The sequence below is a fragment of the Stegostoma tigrinum genome, chromosome 27 (assembly GCF_030684315.1).
Source record: "Stegostoma tigrinum isolate sSteTig4 chromosome 27, sSteTig4.hap1, whole genome shotgun sequence".
NCBI classification, from domain to species: domain Eukaryota; kingdom Metazoa; phylum Chordata; class Chondrichthyes; order Orectolobiformes; family Stegostomatidae; genus Stegostoma; species Stegostoma tigrinum.
The window spans coordinates 42,964,776-42,977,306 of record NC_081380.1 but is presented as its reverse complement, the minus strand read 5'-3'; positions in this window follow the sequence as shown (position 1 = coordinate 42,977,306).

Genomic DNA, 12,531 nt, shown 5'->3' with positions numbered 1-12,531 from the left:
TCTGCTTCTCTAGCGAAACACATTTTGATTTGTATGCAATATAGTTGATACTCTTAATGCAGTAAATTTTTTAAAAAGTCTGATTCATAACAAAAGACAGTTTCACTCCAAAGAAAAAAATACTTCCGTCACAAGTAAGCATTTTATCAGTTAAGAGCCTGAAAACAATAATTGGACAGGATTTACTGAACACAAGCAAACCTTGCAATACATGCCCTGTCAAGAGGAAAGGTAAAGATGGCTCATAAGTTTGGATTCCAGAGGAAATCAATAGTTAGGCAACACCAATGCTGAATCAGCAGAAAATGTAAAGCACATTGTTCATTCCAAATTGGATCAAAAGGATGACACCAACTCAGGCAACATATGCGATGGTTAGTGGCAAAGAGGATAACACAACCCATCTGAAGAACAGTCATATTGGACTTGAAACATGAACTGTTTCTCACTCCTCAGATTTCTAGCATCTTCAGAATTTGGCTCCTACAAAACTCATCTGTCAGATATTAAAACTAGGAAACCCAGCATGGTTTGAATCATGTTGTTAGCTGACTTCTATTTGACTTCTGACAAGTAAACGCAGGCCCCTTTGTTTTTTGTGGAATTATAGAACTAATAATTTAGTGGCTTTATCAAAACAACAGCAGCCATTAGCCCAATTACAGCCTTCACTAACAAGTTTCATTTGTAACGTGACCTTGAAGTGAACTTCATTAACACAGGAAAAATGCAAGATTACAATACCTGTCCACCCAGCATTTTTACAAGCTGTTTCCTTTGGTCACTGTTGCTTCGAGATAAAGCTAATTGTTTGTGGGATTGGTGCATTGTCTCAAATTATATTTACACTTTGGATAAAGTGAATCACATATTTCCCTGCCATTGTTTAAATTTTAGAATATTCATCTAATTAAGTGCATTATGATGGGAAACTGACTATTGTAATTAGTAATTTGTCAGGGAAGATAATTCACAGCAAAATTCAAGCTATCTATACTTAAATATGCAATTTTCAGAGCTATGAAGAAAGATTGAGATTAATTGAACAGCTCTTTCAAAAGGCATAATGGGCCGAATGGCATCTGTTCTAAACATGTTAGATCAAACTAGTCAGATGTGTGACACGAACACAAACGTTCTGACCTGGAGGTGGGGACACTACTATTATGCCAGAAGAATCTATCGCATCTATTCCACACAGGTCAAAACCATTTTTGAGCCATAGTTGTAGTTCTTTTCCTCCCTGCCACTAAATTATGGGCAGCAAATAATTATTACTTGTCAACAGTTTGTTTCCCTGACTTCCATCAACAGCTATTGTGTAGCATTTCCTTTATTGTCTATACAATTGATAATTCAGTAAAAGAGGAAACATGTAATAATTGTTAATACTTGAAATCGGTGGCCAAAGGAATAATAAAAAGTAGTAATTTAAACAAACAAAAAAGGGAATAACAGACAAATCATAATATTAACAGGAAGGAAAACTGAAAAAGTGCTGAGTCTTATGGATATTCTTCCCTCACCCCAAAACCTCAACATTCAGTGCACCATCAGCACAATGGAACAAGAATATGATCAGGTGGAAAAGAAAACTGAGTAGAAACTATTGCAGTATGAAAACAAACACTGGACAAGGGTAAATAAAAACCAAAAGGACTGCATATAAATCAGGAACAATAACAAAGTTGCTGGAAAAGCTCAGCAGGTCTGGCAGAGTCTGTGGAGGAGAACGCTTGGGGTCCAGTGACCCTTCCTCAGAACCGGACAAGGGTAGCTGTTGAGTTGTGCCCATGATTCCTATACAGAACTGCCCACTCAGGAGAGGGGACATTGAAAAGAATGAATTATTAGGCCACCATATCATTCATTGGGGGGGGGGGGGGGTGGAAGAGAGGAAGTGGTTGATTACTGAAGCTGTGGTGTTGGAGGTCTTGGCTTGTGCTCAAGTGAGCCATCCCCAGGTCACAACCTCATTTACAATAAGTTGGGATCAATAATAATATGAATGCACTGGTAATGCCAGGGGCTCAGAGTTGAGTGCCCAAGGTTTAAGGCAAAAAGACACTCAGCTTTAATATACTCTGCAAAACAAACACTTGCACACAAGCTCCACGCACCAAGAACGTTCCTGTTTGAACTGGAACTCGAAGTTCGCAGCAGCACCAAGGCACTGATTGCTCAGAAAATGATGATCCAATGCTTTAAGATGACAAGGCTGGCTAGAGTGCATAAGCTCCTTAAAAACAAACCGAGAAACAGACACCAAGACCCAAAAAAAAAGGTCAATTAACAAAACTCCCAAGCTACACAGATGGCAAGACTGAAAAGAATACAAAAAAACAAAAAGACATACCTCATCTGCCAAAAATTACACAATATTAGATCCTAATTGTAGGTTTGGTAGGATGCAGACAAGGGGCCTCAATTTTGGTTTAAATGAAGGCTGCATCCTACCTGAACAATGATCGTGATTTAACTCTTCCTTTCCCCACTAATTTCACCCCCTCTCAAAGTAGCTCCTGTAATGCTACTCTGAAAGATTACCACCTTTTGAACAGTAATGCAGATGGTTCAACAGAGAAATGTGGAATCCTTTATGTAGGTGGTTAAACTTAAAATAACTCTTCCATCTTTCAAGTATTAGGGTTGGAATGCCATTTTAAGGTATTTTGATTATCAGGGCCAAATTATTCCCTAGCAACAGTTTAGAAAAATATTTGCTAAAATTGCCACACCGGCAACCAGGTAGAAAGTGTAATCTCCTAAATTCTTTGACTGTATTTTTTAAATTGCACTCATTATTGCTAATGGCTGAAAGCATTCAAACTGCAGAACTTTTACATTTACATACCTGCAGGGCAAGTTCCCGGTGTTTAGAATTATCCCTATATTAGGATCATTACAAATTTTAAAAAAAACTACCTGTGTTTCTTATGCCTTTTTGAAGGCATTTCAAAGTCCAGGGTGATTAAGTTACTTTAATTACTCTACAATAAGAAAAACCAGCATTCCAACTGCCTCTCTGATGAAGGGTCTAGGCCCAAAACGTCAGCTTTTGCGCTCCTGAGATGCTGCTTGGCCTGCTGTGTTCATCCAGCTTCACACTTTATTATCTTGGATTCTCCAGCATCTGCAGTTCCCATTATCACTGATTCCAACTGCCACACTCAGTACGTATCCACAGTCACCAATTTAGCACTCACTGCCTGCTCAACAGTTTAACAGTTTCTGCTTCAAGTCGCGGATTTCTTTTGGTTTAACCACCAACCCCCCCAATCACAGGTTGGGCCTTTCTACACTCGGCTCAAGCCCTGTAAACGGTAGGGTCACACAAGACCAAAAGAAATAAGATAAAGGTTAGGATATTTGGCCCGTCGAACGTGCTGAACATTCAATAATATCCTGGCTAATCCAACATTCCTCGCATTCACTTCCCTGTCCTTTCCCCATAACCCTCAGATTCTTAAACACTAGAGAACAATCTCAGCCTCACACACACACACAGACAGACTCTTTCCCAACAGCTGTTGATGGCCAGAAGTGACAAAAAGAAAGAACCACCTACTGCACACAAAAGCAAGATACTTGCAACATATTTCCGAAAACGTCAGTTTCTGCCCATCTTTTATTCGCAAATAAACTAATCGCCCCCTTTGCATAGCAATCATTCACTGGTACGGCTGGTCTTCCAAGCGGGGAGCTCCCCCCCACCCCCCAACAGGCAAGGAAGTCAGCTTCGATTGGGTCTTATTTCACCTCAGTGCTTGGGAACTTCCGCTGACTTCAACAATATCCAAGATTTTTGATACTTCACTTTAACACAATGTAAACAATCTCCACTAACTTGCTATGCCACAGATAGCCCAGTTATACCACTCCAACTGAGGCTTTCTCACCCAACATGCGACTACACACCGAAACCTTCAACGAACTCACTCCATCCCTACTTCCAAAATTTTCAAGTACTCAACACCGATACAGTTCATCAATCCGACACTTTCGAAAAGATAATAATGAAAAGCGCGCGTCCATCACTCCTCCCCAAAGCTCCGGCCGTCATTGGAAAGATCGAGCCCCGTGCAAATTTATACCAGAGACACCTGCGATCACTTATTCGCGGCTCAGCTTAGCTCATTCATTCTTCCGAGTGCCCGATTGATCTTCAATTCTCCACCCCCCTTTCATTTCCTGAGGTAAGGAGTTATTTGAAGTTAGTGACAAAATCGAATGGTGAGTGGATACTGTGCTAATAAGACAAATCTGTCTAAAAGCCTGCTTTCAGGCTGTAATTTTGGGGTTAATTTAATGTGCTGGAAAGAACTGAAAAGGGCTCTATGGCAGTGTGCTAGCAGCCCTACCTGTGAACTAGGACAGTCCTAGGTTCAAATCCTACTTAAGAGGTGTGTAATACATCACTGATACAGATTGTTCGGGAAAATATCTGAAACAAATACTGGCAAGTTAGTTGTCAAATGGTGATTTAGTAAATTTTCATGAAAATAACCTACCTCCACAAACATTATCAAATGCATGCACTGGCTAACACACATATTAAAATCACTCAGGATTCAGGGAATAGGAAGCTCTGGGGGAATAAATTCCAAGGCTGGGGGATGACCTATATACCAGCCTCTTTCTCCTCCCTTCAGCAGCAATGTGCTACTACCTGTCCAGCCTCACAAGCTCCCTCTATTCCTCTTCTAGATCAAGGGCAATCCTATTGAAACTTCCATCCCTAAGTAAGCACTTTCCCTTGATGATTGCAATAACATAGAGCAGTAAAATCACAGAGCACGGTCCACTCGATGAAGTCCAAAGGGAATTCTCAAAAAATAGACAATTGAAGGGAAGTCTTGAAGTGACTTAGTCATCTTAAAATTTCTTTATTCGTTCATCTATAATTGCCAAGAAGGTGGTTAAGAATTAACTATATTGCTGCAGGTCTGGAGTCACATTTAGGCCAGACCATGTAAGGATGGCAGACTTTCTTCCCTAAAGAACATTAGTCTACCAGGTGGATTTTTACAATAATCAACAGTGGCCACATGGTCATCATTAGGCCAGCTGTTTATTCCACATTTTTACTGAATTCAAATTACATCATCTCATAGACAGATTCTTGATCGGTAGGAGAATCAAGGGTTACTGCAAAATCACAGGAGAGTGGACGTGAGGAATGAGAGATCAGCCATGCTCGAGGCAATGAATGGCTTACTCCTGTTTGTATTTCTTATGGTCTTATCTGCCACGGTGAGATTCAAACCCACGTCCCAAACCAATGGCCTGGGATTATGGGTTGCCAGTCCAATGACATAACCACTATGACACAGCTATGTAGTCAGGCAATTTCCAACAGCCAATGAAATCAGTAAAATCAGGATATAGCTTCAGGTATTGACAGAAATACTCAACAAATACTTGTCACTCCTGTTTATATCTGTTAAATGAGCTTGTGGTGTCTCTATATATGTGTCAGGTCTTGTGTGACTGGTTGACATTTGAAGGGACAGAAATACATATACTATTTAATCAAGCTATTCAGACATGTTATGAACATCTCTGGCGCGGGTGGCACTTGAACCCAGGCCTCCTGTTTCAGAGGTTGTGACACTAACGCTGCATCACAAAACCAATGCATAACATCTCTGAACAGATTGATTAGAAAATATCTGCACTTGTTATCTGTTGAATGATGATAACATCCTGATTGAAATGATCAAACTGTAAACTGTCAAATAATTTGTTTTAGTGTGAGGTTGGAAAAGCACAACAGGTCAGACAGCATCAGAACAGTCAACATTATATTTTGGGCCAAATCCCTTTGTCAGACTGGTGTGGAGCTGAGAGTCTGTAGGGACAGCCATTTCTATAGGCACTGGAGGTACTGTAGATTTTGATTGTCACAGTTGGGTCCAAACTCTGAAGGTCCAAAAGTTATTTGGAGTCCATGGGTGATGAGCCAGCTGTGTACACAGGCATTAAGGAAGGACATGTGCCGGTAGTGTTGAGATTGTTTCAGAATGTGGTTGAAGAGCCTCAGGACTGAGGATACAACTTAGGGGTGGGTGGTGTTTGCTGTGGGAGAGAGACATACTGACCTCTCTTCAGAGGGAGGAAGAAAACTTCTTCAAGGTGGGTATCCTTAGAAGAGACTTTGCAGTGTTGGTTTTCAGTGACTTCAAGACAATAAGGAATGCAGATACTTGAAACCAGAGTCGATAGGTGTGAGACTGGTACAGCACAGCAGGTCAGACAGCAAGTCAACATTTCAGGCCAAAACATTGACCTTCCTGCTTCCATGATGCTGTCTGACCTGCTGTACTTTTCTAGCCTCACACCTATACATTCTGGCTTCCAGTATGTGCAGTCTTCATTGTCTCTAAATGACTTGTTTTTCCTTTTAACTACCACCGGTATTCATCCATATTGCCAATTCAATATTTACATGCAAAGCCCACTAAGGTCAATCTAAACCATCAAAAGTGATGGGTGGTGTGGTAGAGAGAGAGAGAAGTGACTATATCAGTTAAATGATTTGAGTACCGACAGGAAAATTGTCGATCAAAGTGATAATGATCCCCAAATCCTTTTCGAAGATGGCATCTTGCACTGAAGGCGTGCTAAACAGGCCTATCTTAACCCTTAGTATGCAAATATCTTGAGTAAATCACCCTTAATTATTCCACATGACAAAAGCTTGTATCCATGAAGCATCTCATGTAGAAAAATATCTCAAGGCACTTCATACAGGCATAATCAAATGGAAATCAATGCTGAACCAAAGGAGATATTGAGGGAGGGTGACTGAAAGCTTGGTCAAGCCTTTAATTTTTCCCCCAATCCCCGTTTGTTCATCCCACTAACGACCTAATATTTTCCTATAAAGTGCTCTCTGAAAATTTTGAAGAGTTCTTCAAATACAAAGTGACAATATAAATTATTATTTAAAAATCAATACACTTTACAGCCTGAACAAATAAATGACGGGCAATTCATGAAGGGGAAAGGGTTGTAACAATAAGGCAGACCAGTGCAATTGTGGTTTCAAACCTCCACTTACATCACAAACAGTTTCTCATTTATTGCAATATATTTTTGTTATATTGGCTGTTTTCTTGATTTTGCAGAATTGTTTGCAAATCCCTCCCTGGCTTTGTCTCTGTATGGTGTGTTAGGTAAAGCCATAAGATGTAGGAGCAGAAATAGGCAATTTGACCCATCAAGTTTGCTCACCATTCAATGAGATCATGATTTATCTGATAATCCTCAACTCCACCTTCCTGCTTTATCTCCATAATCCTTGATTCCTTACTGATTTAAAATCTATTTATCTCAGCCTCAAATATACATAATGACCCAGCCTCAACAGCCCTCTGCTGTAAGGAATTCCACAGATCCACTACCCTCTGAGAAAAGAAATTCCTCCTCATCTCTGCCTTGAATCGACAACCTCTTAAGCTTAAATTATACCCTCTGGTCCTACACTCTCTCATTAAGGGAAGCAACCTCTCTGCACCTGAGAATCTTACATATTTCAACAAAATCCCTTCTCATTCTTCTCTACTCCAATGAGTACAAGCCCAATATGTTTCTCTCAAGAAAAATCCTCCATAGACAGAATCAGGTATATTCATTTTGTTAAATCACTGAGCTAGTAGTCCAGAAGTCTAAGTTAGTATCCAGGGACAAGGGTTGAAACCCACAACTACAGACTGTGAACCTTAAATTCAGTAAAATCTGGGATTAAAAGCAACCAATCGTCATGTATCATAAAAATCCATCTGATTCACTTTTTGGAAGGAAATCTGCCTGCCATATCCCTGGCCTTCGCATAACTCCAAAAGTACAGCAATGTGATTGCCCTCTGGGCAATTAAGGATGGGCAATAAATGTTGACCTAGCCAAGATGCCCATGTCTCATGAATGAATAAAACAAAATCAACCCAGTGAACCATCTCTGTACTGCCTCCAATGCTAACATACCTTTCCTTAAATAAGGGTACCAAACTGTTCACAGTACTCAAGGTGCAGTCTGACTAGTGCTTCATATAGTTTTAGCAAGATCTCCCTCCTTGTATACTGAAACAAAGGGCAATAATCCCTTCACCTTACCTATTATTTTCTGAACTTTGATGTGAGTTTTTTGTGATTCTTGCATTAAGGACTACCAAATCCCTACGTGGTGTAACTTTCTGCAGTCCTTCTCCACTTAAATAAATTTCAGCTCTTCTATTCATCCTCCAAAATTACATGACTTCACATTTTCCCACATTATTTAGTATCTTATTAAGTCGCCTAATGTTGTGAGAGGCTTATGTATATCTGGAAAGCCAGCTGGACCATGGCTCTAGCAGGGGCACCCATGACGATAAGATCAATGGGGAGGATCCATGAAGGCCTCAACAGCAGAGCAGGACAAGGATGATAGCTGAACTTAAAGATTCACAATGGTTATGAAGGCAAATGAAGGCAGCAAGGGAAAAGGGCCGCCAATCGTATTAGTTTCCATGCCACTGGTTTTCAACCTCCTTTCTGTCCAGGTCTGTGTGGTGGCTGTCTGCGTGCCACCCTCCCCACATTAAAAGACTTCATACACAGGCGGCCCCCCAGTACCTACTTACGTGCCTGACAAAAAAACCACGGCAATCAGCGAGTGGTGAAGGGAGCAGGACAGTGATATCAGGACCCCCTAGTGTCAATCAGACACATTAGGTACCGGGTGTCCAATTCAGTCATCTTGTTCCTGGGCAAGGCAGATGGAGCATTTTGGCAGCTGCGCCCATGGCTGAGCAGCCATGTGTAAGATCCGCTCCACTCATACCAGTAGGGGAGAGGCCTGGAAAAGCTGCCTTAAAAGTAGCCTGCCTCAAAACTCCTGACTAAATTACCAAATCCAGAGAGATCACCCACATGCAGTCAGAAATGAAGAATAATAAAACTTTGGAGAATGGAATTAAGAACCCTGAAGGACACAGTCAACAATCTGAGAGAAGAACTGTGATCCTAGCCAGAGGACTGACGAGATGCCAGATCGGCCAAGCTGGTCTTTCTGAAACTTGCCTTGCAGACAACTGAAGGGGGTGAAAAGTGGTTACACCGCCTTGTGAGAAGGGAAGGCTGGTGATAGGCCCAGAATTCAGAGTTTTGCAATCGCAATTAAGAACTAGTTCATCGGTTGCTTCTTTGAACTTGCTGTGGGGAATCAACGAGTGGCTCATGACTATCCGTCTAATGATTACCAACAATCAGATGACTATAGTTGTGAGCGTTAATGTCCCAACCCTTGACTTGGAAGAGGAAGTACAGGAGACTTTCCAAGCCAGGCTCGACACACTGTTGTCAAGTACCCCCAAGGAGGACAGGATAATTATTTTCAGAGATTTCAATGCCAGAGTTGGTTGAGTGAGACCACAATCGTTGGAATGGCACCATAGGAAGGGAAGGGAAGGTATTGATAACACCAACTCCAGTGGAGTCCTTATTATCACAAAATACACTGATACAACCTCACCATCACAAACACACTCTTGTTCTGGCACAGTTGTCTTTACTCAGGCACAGTTGTCTCTGGTGTATTGGCAGACCCAGTTTGCTCAGAAAATTGAGATTTTGAAAAGTTCCTCCACTCTCACGTCTGGAAGAATAGTTTTCACCTTGAACCCAACAATTGGGTTATTTTCAGAAGTGCAAGATATCAAATGGGCTGTACTTCCTCTCAGGCTGCTCATTGTCCAAACAATTCCCAGATATCTAAATATTCTCCATCCAGTTACTGTTCAAACAGCACCCTCAGGGATCCACACCAGACAAGTTGTTATTACTATCATGTGAATTCTAGAAATCCTTGTTTTAAAAATAAATCTGATGTCCACATCAACCATTCAATGGCCCCTCTTAAAGAAACCACTCCAGGCACTTCTATTTTGTATGTCAGTTAGCTCAGTTGGCTGGACAGCTGGTTTGCAATGCATAGTGATATCAACAATGTGGCTTAAATTCCTGCAACCAGCTGAGGTTACCATGAAGGCTTCACCTTCTCAACTTCGCCCCTTGCCTGAGGCGTGGTGACTCTCAGGTTAAACCACCACCAGTTGTCTCTCTCTGAAACAGCAGGATTATGGTGACTCTACATGTTATTTTATTTCCATAATAGTCATCAAAAATCAGCTTCTCCAATCCTTCAGACCTTAAATCCTCCAAGAAATACTAAACATGAAGCATCATCATAACATAGTGTACAACTTCAAGAATTGATTCTGAGTCTCATTTGCATCTTTTAAACTGTTTAAAAAATCTAGATTCATGCTTTGTTCAAAAGAACTTGCCTTTCTCAATACATGTCTGTATCCATGAAGAAGTGAACATGTTTATTACATTTATCTTCTAGGGTGCTGTGTGAATGAATTTTTACCTTTTCTTTTGATTTAGATCTCCATGAATGCTGTTTCATGTTTATTAATGAAAATGACAACACTGAAAATACATTCCCTTGAAAACACATCTTTTGGACAAACAAGAGGTGAGGACGTAGGGGATGAGTTGTCCCAGGTACCTCTCCTGTTCATAACACTTTGCAGCTCACAAACAAACCCTTTTCAGCAATTAATTATACCTGGAAATATCTTTATAACTTTCAGGTGTCATTTTAAAATAAGATATTTGACATATTCACAACTTTACCCAGGAATTTATCACACATATTTGATAAATAGGAAAATAATTAATGTAGTATCATTTTTGATTTGAAGCTTTTTAAAATTATGCTTATTGTGACAAGAGTGCACTGTTTACTCGCTAGATTTCATTTAATGGCAGTCACTTTATGCTAAGTCCTTGTAATAAATGATGAGTTGTGTGGATTTGCTTGAAGGCTTTTTAAAACAAAATAAACATGCGGACAACAAGCCCCAACAATTGTTTGTGGAGGATTTATATGAATGGAGATGAGTTAGTTTCGTACTATCAGAAGAAAAGCTCAACCAATTAACTTTCACAGTGTTAAGTACTACAGAATACTGATGTATAATCCAGTAAATTTTCTTTAAAAATACCCAGGATGCTGTGTCAGAGACATTTATTAACTAATTCTAGGCACTGTTGTGAGGTGGTGATGAATGATCTGGCAACAATGAAGCAAAGGCAAAACATGTTGAAGCCTGGGATGGTGTGTGATTCTAAGGGGAACACAGATGATGTTTTCTCCATGTATCTACTGATCTCATTTTTTTGGGTGGTGGCAGTCACATCTTTGATGCCATCAAAGGAGCTTTAGTGTGTTTCCTGAAATATTTTAGATGATACGCATTGCGGACGCTGGTAGTGGATGGTATGCTAAGTAGAATATTTTGTCCTAAGCTTCAAGTATCATTTTGGCTGCATTCATCCAGGAAATTGAAGAATATTCTATTACAGTCCTGAACAGTATCTTGGAGGTGATGGAAGATTTTTGATGAGACAGGAGGTGAGGTACTTGTCAAAGAGTATCTCTGATATGCTGTCTCTGATCTGCGACTATATTCATTATTGTAGATTGCTACCATTTATTGTTTTCTTACAGAGTTGATTTGTATAATATTTAAAGTGTGTACGTATATATATGCTATATAGTCATTTATTCACTTACTTTCCAATATGATCACGAGTTAGTTAAAGTCTACAATAAGGCCTGGTGTTCAGTCAGTTTACCATTTTTAATGGATAGATGAAAATATCTTGAAAAGTGTGCGCTAGGTTAATCGCAAAAAGTGTCCAACATATAATGCTTATATCCTCCAATTTCTGCATTGACAATCAAGCTAAACAACCGGAAGAGGAAGAAGAAAGATTTATACCTAAATAGCACTGTAGTGATTATAATGAGTTCAGGCAGGTAGACCTCATAGAATATGCTGATTGGAGCAGATAAACAGCCCCAGTCAGGGAACCTTGGCTGACGGAGGAGAACAGGAGTCTCAGACATCCTGTTCATTCTGAGAGCTGGCTCTGAGGGAGCTGGATCAGTGTCAAGGACTCTCCATAAATAAAGGGTGACTTGGTGCCGGGATACTGGCCTTTGTGGAATGATTTCAGGCACCTTGCACAAGCTTAGGATATCCCTGATCCCTTTACAGGTTACAAAGCAATTAGAGGTGTAGTCACCATTGAAAAGCAAGACTCTCCATCAATGCATCTCCTCAAGACATAATCACAGATCAACTCACTGAATGTTGTCTCTCAAATCCAAGATAAATACACAAGGCTTTTTCCAGCTACTTTGACTACATCTGAGCTGCGAAACAGTATTCTTGTATGAATCTTGTAAAACAAAAATCTGTATCATGTCTTTGCACCCTCTTTCTCTTCCTGGATTGTAAGGCTCAACTTCATAAACCCTTCAGCAATTATCACACCAAACAGTTTCTCAGGTCATTTAGCCTAAGTCACATGATTCACTGGAAATTCTATTTTGACTCAGTTTTTAAAATGTTTCTGACCCTTAAGAAGTGCCCCTTTACAATGCTAAAACCCAAAATCCCATTTATTTCTATT